General features: G+C 35.8%; 1 long non-coding RNA gene across 1 annotated transcript in view; it reads left to right on the forward strand.

The window, feature by feature from the left end:
* Positions 1-10,502, forward strand: part of LOC115302598 — a 14,761-nt gene extending 4,259 nt beyond the window's left edge. The window contains exons 2-3 of the long non-coding RNA XR_003913549.1: positions 3,954-4,068; positions 10,368-10,502. This is a non-coding gene — a long non-coding RNA (uncharacterized LOC115302598). The remainder of the gene's footprint in view (positions 1-3,953; positions 4,069-10,367) is intronic.
* The last annotated feature ends 2,237 nt before the right edge of the window (positions 10,503-12,739 follow it).

The raw sequence follows: 12,739 nt of genomic DNA on the forward strand, positions 1-12,739 counted from the left end.
GGGGGACAGTAGTAGAGGCAGAGAGAGAATCTTAAGCATGTTCCATACCCGGCACAGAGCCCGACACAGGGACTCAATATCACCACCATGGGATCATGACTAGAGCTGAAATCAAGAGCCTATTGTTCAACCAACTGAGCCACCTAGGCAAGTCTGAAAACACACTTCTAAATGGAGAGGGATGTAAAAAGAGTAGATCCTGCCTTCCCTTTATTCTCCAAGTCCTAAAGCCAAGAAAGACCTAGTCAGCATAGACAGAAGAGAAATGTGTTGGGAATTCAAGTATTTAAATTAATAGAATTGTGTTTCTATACCAAAGTGAGACTACTCTGATAACAGAAAGGAATTGCAAAGTTAGGGAATCTAGTCAAGATATCAAAAGGGGCACAACTAACATTGGATGAAGGTGGAGTCCCACATGGTCTATTTGGAAGGTCGTTGTTATAAGTAAGCATACCTTTGATCTTTAATGTATCTAACTGTTAAGAAGGTATTCCTTGTATTTAATTAAATCCTCAGATTGCAATAAATACTAACCCATTTCCATATTTTTCTTTTGCTGGGGCATTTTTCTCCATATGACAATTATACAATACTTTAATATTCTCAAGTTGCCATTAATACTGCCATTCTACTAAGTTAATGCTCTAGAAACCTAAATATTAGATTTCATCATTACTTTTTATGTTATTTTGAATTCTATGTTAAAAAAACTCTAATAATTTTAAATTTGTTTGGATTTTTTTTAAGGTGTCTTAGATATAGTGACAGTGATTATTTAAATGCCAAAAGCCTAACATTCTGGCCTAATAAAGCCCCTCTTTAACACTTATTAGTATCTTGTTTCTCTTGTTACTGACCAAGATGGTCTTGATGTTTCCTTCAGCTTGACTACACCTTTGACAGGCCTCCTCTTGCCTCTAGGCTCCTGACTTTCACTAAGTCCTTAGAGAATAGGGATGGTCTAGCACAGAGGTCTCTCCCATCCTTTCCTAGAATTATCATTGTAAATTCTTTTTCTGCCTCTTTGAGCTATAAATCTTCTTGAAAGGCCTCTTGCCTATTTTATAACCTGGGACTGTCTTTCTCAAGAACCTGGGAGGCATCCCTTTGAAATGTAATTCTCAAGAAAGATAGTATCCCTGTCTCCCAGTCTCTGTGAGAGGGTAGGAGCCTAACTTAAGTGGGTGCATTGCACCAAATTGTAAAAATGCTTCCAGTCATGAAAATATAAGAAAGTTTACTTTTTGTTTAGAGTAAGGTAAGTTAGCAAACCTCAGAGGCCCCATCTGTCCCCCTCCCCACCCCACTCCCAGCTCTTAAGAATTCTCCAGCTCTTTGTTTCAGCAGAGTTGAGTTCAGACTACCCTATTATAATAGCCTTGAATAAAGTCTCCCCTACCTGTTTGCCAGTGTAATATTTGCTTTGGCAATACCATCCCTTTCTATTATTCTCTAAACTATGATGTTAAAAAATATTAGTACTAATAGATATGTAAAGAGTACGTTCGGTCCCTCAGACTGATTTCAACGAAATCTTTAAAACAAATGCAAACAGGAGATGCATATTATATTACATATTATGGTGCTAGTATTAGTAACATAAATTTAGAGGAAAGGCATTTTCAAAGGGAAGGGAATCACTAGTCATTATAATCTACCAAAGGCTTAATACTGGAAGCTTTACTCCAATAGTACCATGGGTATTTTCTTTCCCCCAGCACAGGCAGAAGGGCTAATTTGACAGTTTTGAAGAAGCCTAAATATACACTTACTAAATCTGGACTTTCTACCCTTTAGGAGTGCTCTAGGAATTAAATTATGGCATTACCAGAAAACCATTTTTTCTTTTCCCTTCCATTCCTTCTCTTCCCTTTGCTCCTTCCTTGTTTCTTGCCATGTAGATTTTAGGTATTCAGTCAAGCCTTTGCTGGCACTAAAAATCTCCCGCTTTTCATTCCAACCTGACAAACACCTAAGAGAGCTCTTTTCCACCTAACTTTCCAAATATTCCTCACTGTTCTTTTTTTTTTAAATTTTTTTAATGTTTTATTTATTTTTGATACAGAGAGAGACAGAGCATGAGAGGGGGAGGGGCAGAGAGAGAAGGAGACACAGAACCAGTAGCAGCTGTCAGCCCAGAGCCTGATATGGGGCTCGAACCCACGACCTTGAGATCTGACCTGAGCCGAAGCTGGACGCCCAACAGACTGAGCCACCCAGGCGCCCCATTCCTCACTGTTCTAATGGTAGAAAGCACCTTTCAGAGGAGCCTCTTCTCCATTGACTAGGACTGAGAAAAACAAAGTATTGAGCCAATATGGGAAGTTCAGATAAGAATCTTGAGTCTGAAGACAGAAATGTGAAAATTACAATAGAAGCAGTATTTAGTAACTCTTGCTAACTTCTCAGGCAGTGTTCTAAATGTTTTTGTGTGAATTATCTGCCTTAATTCCTATAGCTAGCCTTCGGAAAATTAGAGATGGAGATGCGGAGACACAAAGAAGTTACAAAGTTAGCAGTGGCTCTGGTTTCAAAAACAGGCCATTTGACTTCATTGCTAGCCAAGTCCCACCCATACCCTTAGTTGTTGGTGTTTTTTGGTTTTTTGTTTAATTTGGGGGCATGTTTCATACAGAACGTGTTTCTGCTCTACACCTGAAGAAAGTCACATATGAAGATACAAAGACCCAGGTTATTCTTTAGAGTATTCTTCCTATCAACTTGGAACACATACAACTATGTGTTTTCATTCCTTTGCAAGAACAAAAATTCCTTTAAGTATTTTCACCTCTTTCTCTTCTCATTCATCTCACATAATGCCACTACTAATAGCAGATAAAAGAGTTCAGAATGTTGATCTTTTTATGTCTGGAAGCCAACATCTTGTTCAATTCTCCTCTCTTAACAGAGAAAAGAGTAAAAATCACACTGAGTTAAGCATGTTGTTCCTTCATTTGAAATCGTACTTGGACCCTTAATTTTATCAAGGCTTTGAAGACAATCTGTAACTCTCTACCCCAACTGAAATACCCACTAAATTCCTTTAATATTGAGTTTGTTGGCATTTCTCTAGAAGAAGCTTTAAATGTATTAGATATCCTTAAGCATTATATCCTAAGACAATTTATTCTGTTTCTTAAGATAACCCATACAGTTATTCATCCCTACCAAAAGGAAGAAGAAAAATAGTCTGTGTGTGATGGAAGTAATTGCAAGCATTGCCCAAACAGATGCCTACAATGAGAAAGATATTGTCCATGCCATTCCCTCATTTCTTCTTAAAAAGGAAACATTTATTAAGTTGTCCCCCCAATTTTTTGATAGTTGGATATACATTCTTTATGTTAGAAAAAAAAAAAACCTAACAAATAGAGTAAGGACAAAGTGAGAAAAAAACAGAAGAGAAATTTCACACAGAAATGGGCTCAGAGGTCACCTTAAGATAAAGCTAACAAGTTTAATCCTATTTTACAAAGGAGAGAAGCAAGCAACATGTATTCAAAAACCTTTATGTATTCAAAAACCTTTAATAACAGGGGTTCTTTATGTTACATTTTCCCTTTCTCTAAATATTCTGAATTTTCAAGGTAGATTACATCAATGAATTTATGGCACTATTTACCCTTGGTTTCCATAACCACTAGTACTTGGTTATGTCTTATTCAATATTTTTACATCTTAGCTTGCTCGTGCATGCTGCTATTTTTCTTCTGCACATTAATTTACAGTATTAAAAATAATTGTTGAACTAGAGGCACCACCTCTCAAGTCCTCTAGAAGCTGACAAAAAACTTGTTTTCACTAGCTATTTAACAAGACTACCACCTGGCACATAGATTTTTGCACTTGAGATAATACCATAAGCTATTTTTATTGACAAAATTTTCAGAGAATTACATAGAAAATAATCCTGAAAAGAAATCATAAGTGTTACAAAAATCTCTTTTTAGATAGGTCTACAGTGCAGTATCTGACCTATTGATGTGGGCCAATCGTGAATGATACAGCATGTCATCTTAGAGAAATCCTTGTGATAATAATACATTGAAAACTACAGTATATTTGGTGAGTAAGCACTACAATGACATATAGAGTTAAAGATCTGGTATATAGCATATAAAATAATTGAAGTTCAAAACTGGGTTTAAATTTATACTTTCTACTAGTTTAAGATCCTGGGCAAATTAGCTCATTTCTCTATGCCTAGATTGTCTCTTTGTAAAATTGAGACAATCATAATGTCTCCTTCACAGTATTGTTGTGAGAATTATAAAAAAAAAAAAGTGCACAGGATTGAGAACAATCTCTCTCTCTCTCTCTAACTCACACACTCTCTCTCTCTCACACACACAACCACACACACTTAACATTAGCTATAATTATTGTGGCTATCTTTTCCACATTATCACTCTCATTCTACACACATCTAAACCTGGGACCTAATTATCCATAGCCTTGGAGTCTTTTTTGTCAATATTCTCTCTAGGAAATTAACTCTATTTCTTTCCTTCTGCTTCTCCAAGTGTTCCAACCAAAAATACATACATATACACATTCCATGAATACCATGACATACAAGCTATATCAGAACTCCCAAATCTACCTCCAAATCTCTTCAACAACTCATGTCGAAGCATCTTGGCAGATCAGAGAACTTATATTGCGTATGATATTCAAGATATATTTGATATTGAGCCCCTTCAATTCTTTAAAATTTTTTAAGTCTATCTGTTTCTGTGAGAGAGACAGACAGAGTGTGAGAAAGGGAGGGGCAGAGAGAGAGGGAGACTTCAAATCCAAAGCAGGCAGTAGGCTCAGGCTCCAAGCTGTCAGCACATAGGCCAACACAGGGCTTAACTCCCAAACCACGAGATCATGACCTGAACTGAAGTCAGTTGTTTAACTGACTGAGTCACCCAGGTGCCCCAGAGCCCCTTAAATGCTTAACCCTAAGAAGCAGAGAATGTCTTGCAAGCTCATAATTTTCATTTTAGTATCTTATCAAACATGATTAGTTTAAAGACAAAATAGGAAGGAATGGAAGCACTTCTGGTTCCGGTATTGCAGAATATGACCAAGTGAAAACCTTGCTACAGATAACAACTATAACTCAGACTAAAGTTGTTAAAAATTAAATAAAAATTAAAAGAAAGTAAAGTATCTAAGGCTTTGAGGAGTGAACAAATGAAAGCATATTTTGGAGAATATTCCAAACTTGGAAGAAAATATGAGCAAATGTTTCCAGTTGTTGTTTTTAATAGATTGGCATGAGGGCTGGCCACCGTAACAATCATGGTTATAGAAACAATTGCTAAAACTAACAAGTGAATATGGCTTGAAGGTGAATTTTTTATCTTGACTGTATCATGGAGTGACAGACATTTGGTTAAACATTATTCTGGGTCTATCTGTGAGGATGTTTCCAGGAGAGATTTACATTTGAATCTGTGGACTGAGTAAAGCAAATTGCCCTCCCCAGTGTTGATGGGCATCTTCTGATCTATTGAGAGTCTGAATAAAAGAAAAAGAGAAAAGAAAGGAAAATTCATTTTTTTCTGGCTGACTGCTGAGCTGGGACATCAGTCTTCTATTTTCAGACTAGGATTGACACCATCAGTGTTCTTGGTTCTCAGACCTTTATATTTGGACTAGAACAACCCCATGAGCTTTCCTGGTCTCCAATTTACAGATGACAGATTGTGGGATTTCTGAACCACCATTTTCTATGAGCCAATTCTTAAAATAAATCAGATCTCTCTCTCTCTCTCTCTCTCTCTCTCTCTCTCTCTCTCTCTCTCTCTCTCACACACACACACACACACACACACACACACACACACACACACACCCCTCTTACTGGATATGTTTCTCTGGAGAACCCTAACTAATACAGTAGTGTTGCATTTAACTATAAGGTAGAACAAAACAAAACAACAAAAACACTTGTATTTTGTATGCTAAAAGAACTGGTGAAAAAAATATAAAAACTCTATATGCAACCATGAAAAAATGCCTAAAATTTAGAAAAATAACTATACTACAATCTAGAAAACATAACTGAGAGAAATTAAAAACCTAGAAAATTGGGATAACATGTTTATTGAACAGAATACTAAACATTATTTAAATATTAAGTCTCTTCAAACAGAACTATAGATTGTCAGCAATGAGCCCCGAATTCTAGAAAAAATTGATAAAGCTCATTATAAAATTTATATTGAGATAAAAAAGACCCAGAAAGATAAAACAATTTTATAATAGTGATGTTTGACATTTATCCTAATTAATTTAAAATCATTATGTAAAACTACAATAATTAAGGCTATGTGGTATTGGCATTATAAAGGAAATAGCTCAATTCAACAATATAGAATACAAAAATAGATTTAAAAATATATACTCAAAAGATTTTTCAATCAAGATTTCAAGGCCAGTTTTTTTTCAAAATAATATTATTTAAAATTGTGATAGAACTGGATATCAGTATGAAAAAAATCAATCCTGACTACACAACATGCACAAAGTTTACTCAAAAATGATAATATGTGTAAATGTAAAAGTTAAAACTACAAAACTTTGGTAAGAAAACTTAAGAGAAAATCTTCACAGCCTTAGAATAAGAAAAGATTTATTTGATAGAAACCATAAAATAAAATATTGAAAAATTGGCCTTTATTAAAATGTGAAGTATTTCTTGAAAAGACATCATTAGAAAATGAAAGAAAGCCACAGAATGGCAGAAAATATTCATAATACCATATCTTACAAAAGGTCTTTCATCCATAATTTATAAAACTCTTACAATGGGCAGAGTATTTCAATAGCAAACCCTGTTCAAAAAAGAAGATATATGAATAGCAATTAAGCAAATGAAAAGATGTTCAGCATGATTAGTCACCAGGGAAATGCAAATTTAAGCCATAACATGATACTATTATATAGACATTAGAATAGCTAAAATTAAGAAGCATACAAATACCACATGTTGGCAAGAATGTACAAGAATTGGCGCTCTCATATATTTCTCTAAACTGGTACAATATGTTGGAAAAGTTTCACAATTTTTTAAAAAGTTAACTATGCACTGGCAATAGGACCCAGTCATTCTCATTATCTGTCCAAAAACCAGAATCACATGTCTACATGAAAATATGTAGACGCTTCATTCACATATACAAACCTAGCAAAAATCCAGATATCAATGAATAAGTAGATAAAGTATTGAATATTAGTGAAAAAGAACAAATGACATATGCTCATCAACATAGGTAAATCTCAAAATTATGCCAGTGACAAAAGCCAAAAACAAAAGAATGCACACTCATATGCATAGAAAATTTTTTAAAATGGAGTCAAGTTTATAGAGGGGAAAGTCCATCAGTGGTTCCTTAAGGTCAGGAACAGAGGGACACATTAACTGCAAGGGAGTAGTAGTCAGCCTCCAAGATGGCCTACAAAATGTCTTGTTTCAGGTATTCATTCTTGTCGAATCTCCTCCTACGATTATCAGGGTTGGTCTGTATGACCAATAATAGGGCATAGCATAAGTGATAGTATGACATTTCCCAGATTAGAATATGAAAGACTCTGGCTTCCATCTCTGACACTCTCTGTTGAGCTTTGGATTACTCACTCTAGGAGTAGTCAGTTGCCATGTCACAAGGAAATTCAAACAACCTATGGAGAGGCCCATGTAAGAATGATCTGAGTACATTTACCAACAGCCATGTGGATGAGCCATGTTGAGCATGGATCACCGGGCACCAGTCAACTTTCCAGATGACTACAGCTAGGGCAATACTTTGCTAGCAACTTCTTAAGAGACTCTAGAACACTAGCATCCAATACAGGTGCTCCTAAATCCCTTACCCACAGAAAGTATAAGATAATAAATACTGATTCTTTCAAGCCACTAAGTTTTGGCATAATTTGTTACACAGTAATAAAAAACTAATACAGATTTGGTAACAGCAGTGGGTTGATACCATAATAAATACTTAAAATGTAGTTACTGCTTTGAAATATGGCAGTGGACTTTGAGAATATATACAAACAGATAAAAAGACTTGAACACATGATTCCTAAAATTTGGACTTTGAAGAGGCTGTCACTGACAACTTAAAAGAAAGTGAGGAAAATCTTATTAGAACCTAAAGGAAAAGAGATTCTTACATAGAGGCAGAGAATTTAGCAAGATCGTCACCTACAGTAAGGCAGAAGGTAGAAAAATGTATCTAATCAACCAAATGCTCTAGCTTAATGTGGTTATTTATCATTAAAATCTATGAGCTATCTTGACCTTTTATGGATCTCTTAACTATATAAAAATATGAATTTATGAACCCCTGAAATAGTTTTGAAATACCCTGGGTTCCTCAGTCTCCAGATAAAACGTCACTGACAACACATTTTATTGTTTCTAAATGGTGGTAAAGAGGTCATAGAAGATCCACTCATAGGCTTCAAAATGCTAGTAAATATTAGACAAATGTCTCAAAATATATCAAACTATGATATATAACAACTCAATGTTTGTCCAGACATAATTTATTGAAGAGGAGAAAAAATAATCAAGGGATAAATTAATTTTATTCCTATTTTTATCTTGATGTATAATGAAGAACAATATAAAAGTCCCTAAATAATAAAACTGGGTTGAAACTTTGAGAAAAAGAGAAAGAGAATGAAAAGAGGAAAATGAATTAACTCTCCCCTGAAACATTTATTTCAAGTAAATGAAAAAAATCAATCACAAATAAATAACATTTCATTTTTATTTTTTCTACATTAATGCAGTTGAATATGTTAATTGAGAACAAACTTGTAAACTCTAATATTGTCATATTTATTTTGATTCTCAGTGACAGGAATATTAATAATATTATTAGTAGTATTAATAGTATTAATAATACTACTCTATTACTTAAAGAGATATTATACAATCATTTTCTTGACTAATATGTCAAATGATTTGAGGAAAAATAAATTTTTTTATGGCATTTTAATTATCACTTTTGATCATTTTATTTCTAACTATGTAGGAATGAAAGGTGACTGAGGTTGAACTTGCAAATAACTATAAAATCATGTCACACAGGCAATAATTTAGGGAAAGACAAGGGTGAAGCCTTTATAAATTAAAATATGTTTGGGTTTTCTATTATCTAAACTTATATTGGAATTATGAGAGTTAAGACCATTCATGGATATTGTGGAAGGAAAATAATCTATCATTGTACTTGTGTGCTTTACATTTATCAAGGGAATCATATGTATAATTGAAGAGGCTGATATTCAGCATACAAAAATTTAGTATCAAAGATCTTTTTAAGTTTATTTATTTATTTTGAGACAGACAGATACAGCACAAGTGGGAGAGAGGCAGAGATAGAGGGAGAGAAAGAAAAAGTCCCAAGCAGGCTCTGCACTGTTCAGGCAGAGTCCTACGCAGGGCTCAAACTCAGGAACCTGTGAGATAATAACCCAAGCCAACAGTCAGATGCTTAACCCACTAAGCCACCCAGGCGCCCCAACATCAAAGTAGATTTAGAGATAACTTTACTACTCTTCTTCCAGTTTTTTTTAATATCAAAAATGGTTGTAAATGACCAGTCATCTGCATAAAGGGCTTCCTTTTGTCCTTTTTTTTCTTAATGTTTATCTATTTTTGAGAGAAAAACTGAGTGTGAGTGGGGGAGGGGTAGAGAGAGAGAGAGGGAGTCACACAATCTGAAGCAGGCTCCAGGTTCTGAGCTGTCAGTCCAGATCCCCGCATGGGGCTGGAATCCACAAACAATGAGATCAAGACCTCAGCTGAAGTCAGAACTTAACTGAGCCACCCAAGCACCCCTGTCCTTTAAAAAAACAAAACAAAACAAAACAACAAAAAAAAAAAACTCCACAAATGGCCTCGGAATTTTGATACGAGGCAAACTTTTCTCTTAAGGATTTCTCAAGCCTGACCTCATTGGCATTTGGGACCAACTGATATTTTTGTTTTGAGGGTCTGTCCTAAGCATTAGAGACAGCATCCCTCTCCTCTTCCCATCGGATGCCGTGGGATGTACCACCACTTCTCACCCTCTCACCAGTTATCACACTCCAAACTATCTTCAGGCTTTATCTAATGTCCCCGGGGGTGCAAAATTATCTTCCTGCCTTTGAGAACCACTGCTCTAGGGTAGAAGACGGAGATATTAGAAAGAGTGAGATATGTCCCTTTTCCTAATGATATATAAAATATAGGTCACTGAGGGTTTCATACATGGACTGAAAAGAGTTGGTTAGGACCTAAAGTGAATATCAATACCAAGGAAATGCTTTGTACAAGAAAATATCAACATTTTCCTTTTGTCTCATTTTAGGCTAAAGGGTTGGCACAAGATGAGAAGATCCTACTAAGATCGATAGTTGTGATAACTCAATTTATAAACTTTAGCAAACCCTAAATTGGGTTGGGTCATGATGGCCTGAATCACATGGCAAGAAACAAATGATGTAGAGACAATAAAATCTTTCAATGATTTCTATTGTTATTAGGTTATTAGTCAGGTGTACTCCCATGTCCTTAAAGTGATCCAGGACACACATGATGTATTTCCAATTATCTATAGTAGACTCCAAGCTTTTTGTTGGCAGGAATTCAGTTTTGTCTGTGCTTTAGCATGCAGTACTTTTATCTTGATATTAGGACCTCTAGGACCTTTCTTCCTTGCTACTCCTACATCAGTGTCAGATAATGGCAGTCTTTCCCACTGATCCCTTATATAACAGCCTCAGAATCCTCCCCAGAGCACTCTAAAAAATCTCTTATGAAATTACTGTTCACCTATAAAATAAAAACTTTGATTTCTGACCCAAAATTCTGCTGGACAGCAACTAATATTTGCAATGTTCTTCACAAATAGCAATGAAAAAAACTCTCTTATTTCAGTCTAAAATGTCTGATTTAATAAAAAGGAATGTTTTGATTTATAAAAATAATATCTTATTATGTTAATATGAGTGAAGCTAAGGGAGCTTGTTCAAGTTCCTGTGAGTAGAAGGCTGCAAAGACAGTCCAATGGACCTTCAGTCCAAAGAACTTCCTACTCCTACTCTTAAAAAAGGTTCAACTTAGGCAGAATAAAACTATGACGAACTCAATGTATTTCCTTTATAGTATTAACAACCTTAGTTATTTTGCTAATTTGTTCTCTGACTGAATGTTTGTCTTCAAACAACCCTGAGGACAGAAATCTTATCTAAACGAATGATATTTTAAATTTTGACATATAACACAAATATTTAAGTAGATTCCAGTGAATCAAAAATCCAGAAACTTACTGTTTTAACTAAACTACTTGTAAATAACAGGAATCTCAACTTGAAACCAAGCAATCCTTAAGATTGAGACTTGCCTTGTGCCTGAAGAACTGTGGTAGCAGGGCTCTGGGGTGAGTAGGATGCCTGGGGTGTAACTGGATGAAGGTCAATGGAAGAAAAACAAACAATAAACAAACTTGGCTTAGAACAATTTCTTAGAGACAGAGAGAAGGCAGGATTCTGAGGATAAACTCTATCTCCCTCAAGTTTTTCTGTCATCTGGCACAGCCCTCCTGGATATACATCAAATCCTGCAGAGACACTATCAGTAAAAAACTAAAAAGGCTAACAAATTTTAAAACACACACCATTATGATGGCAACAACAAATCCAATAAAGAAAGAAAACTCTTGAAATGTTGAGAGCCCAAGCAGCTGTACCTAGGAACCTGTGGGACACAGCAATTCCCCAAGTAGAAGAGGTATAGCTTCATTTTCCTTCATTAAGGCTGAGCGGTCTGGCCCATACAGGGGTCTCAAGGACTTGGTAGTGGCACGATAGGCGTATACAACTGAGACTTGGCAGAGAGCAGTCTGTGCCTGTGGTGCTGACAGTGAGTGACGCGGCAGCAGCAGTGACAAAGCCAGCATCTTGAGGGAGAGATGCTGAGCTGCGTGGAGGACAGTACAATCCAGGGAGCCACAGCAAGAGAGAAAGAAAACAGCACATGCCACAGGACAACCGGAAGAGTGTGTTTGTATGGATGTGCAACACGTCTGACAGACTTCATTCTCCTCTTCTCAAGTTAAAGTGGCTTTGGTTAGGAATAACTGAGGCGATTCAATTTTTCTTTATCTATTTTAACATAGCACCCTAAGAAAACAAATGCAGCTAATTGACTAGTTTGATTGAACTGACTAAAGAAGCCTAATGAAAATTACGTTAAAAGTGAATAAAGCTAATGGTTTCATTTAACTGACTGATCCCCCAGTCAAAATGGTCGCTGGTGATATGTCCTTATTTCAGCTGTAGGCTTAAGAAAAATAATAGATCTTGATTGATTTCCATTACTAATGCACATCAGAACTGAGAAACGATGTGCCCTCTCTCAGGTGTTGGGAACAGATGGTGACAGGACGGAAACGGGGCTTGTTCTCATAACATTCACATCCTATTGGTGAACCAAGTAAACAAATGAATGAATTAGATAATTTTAGGCAAGCATAAACATAAAGGAAAAAATGGTATTGGATGGCATGTTACAGGCTGTGAGGTGAGGTGTCTCATTTACACTAAGTCTAGGGGTTTGTGATATTGGAATTGGACTCAGGTGAAAAAACAGAGAACAAACCAAACAAAATTGGGGTAAGTAGGGTAGTATTCTGGGAAAGGAGGACCACGTGCAAAGGCTGAAAGATGGGGAATGTTTGGC

The sequence above is a fragment of the Suricata suricatta genome, chromosome 9 (assembly GCF_006229205.1).
Source record: "Suricata suricatta isolate VVHF042 chromosome 9, meerkat_22Aug2017_6uvM2_HiC, whole genome shotgun sequence".
Taxonomy (NCBI): Eukaryota; Metazoa; Chordata; class Mammalia; order Carnivora; family Herpestidae; genus Suricata; species Suricata suricatta.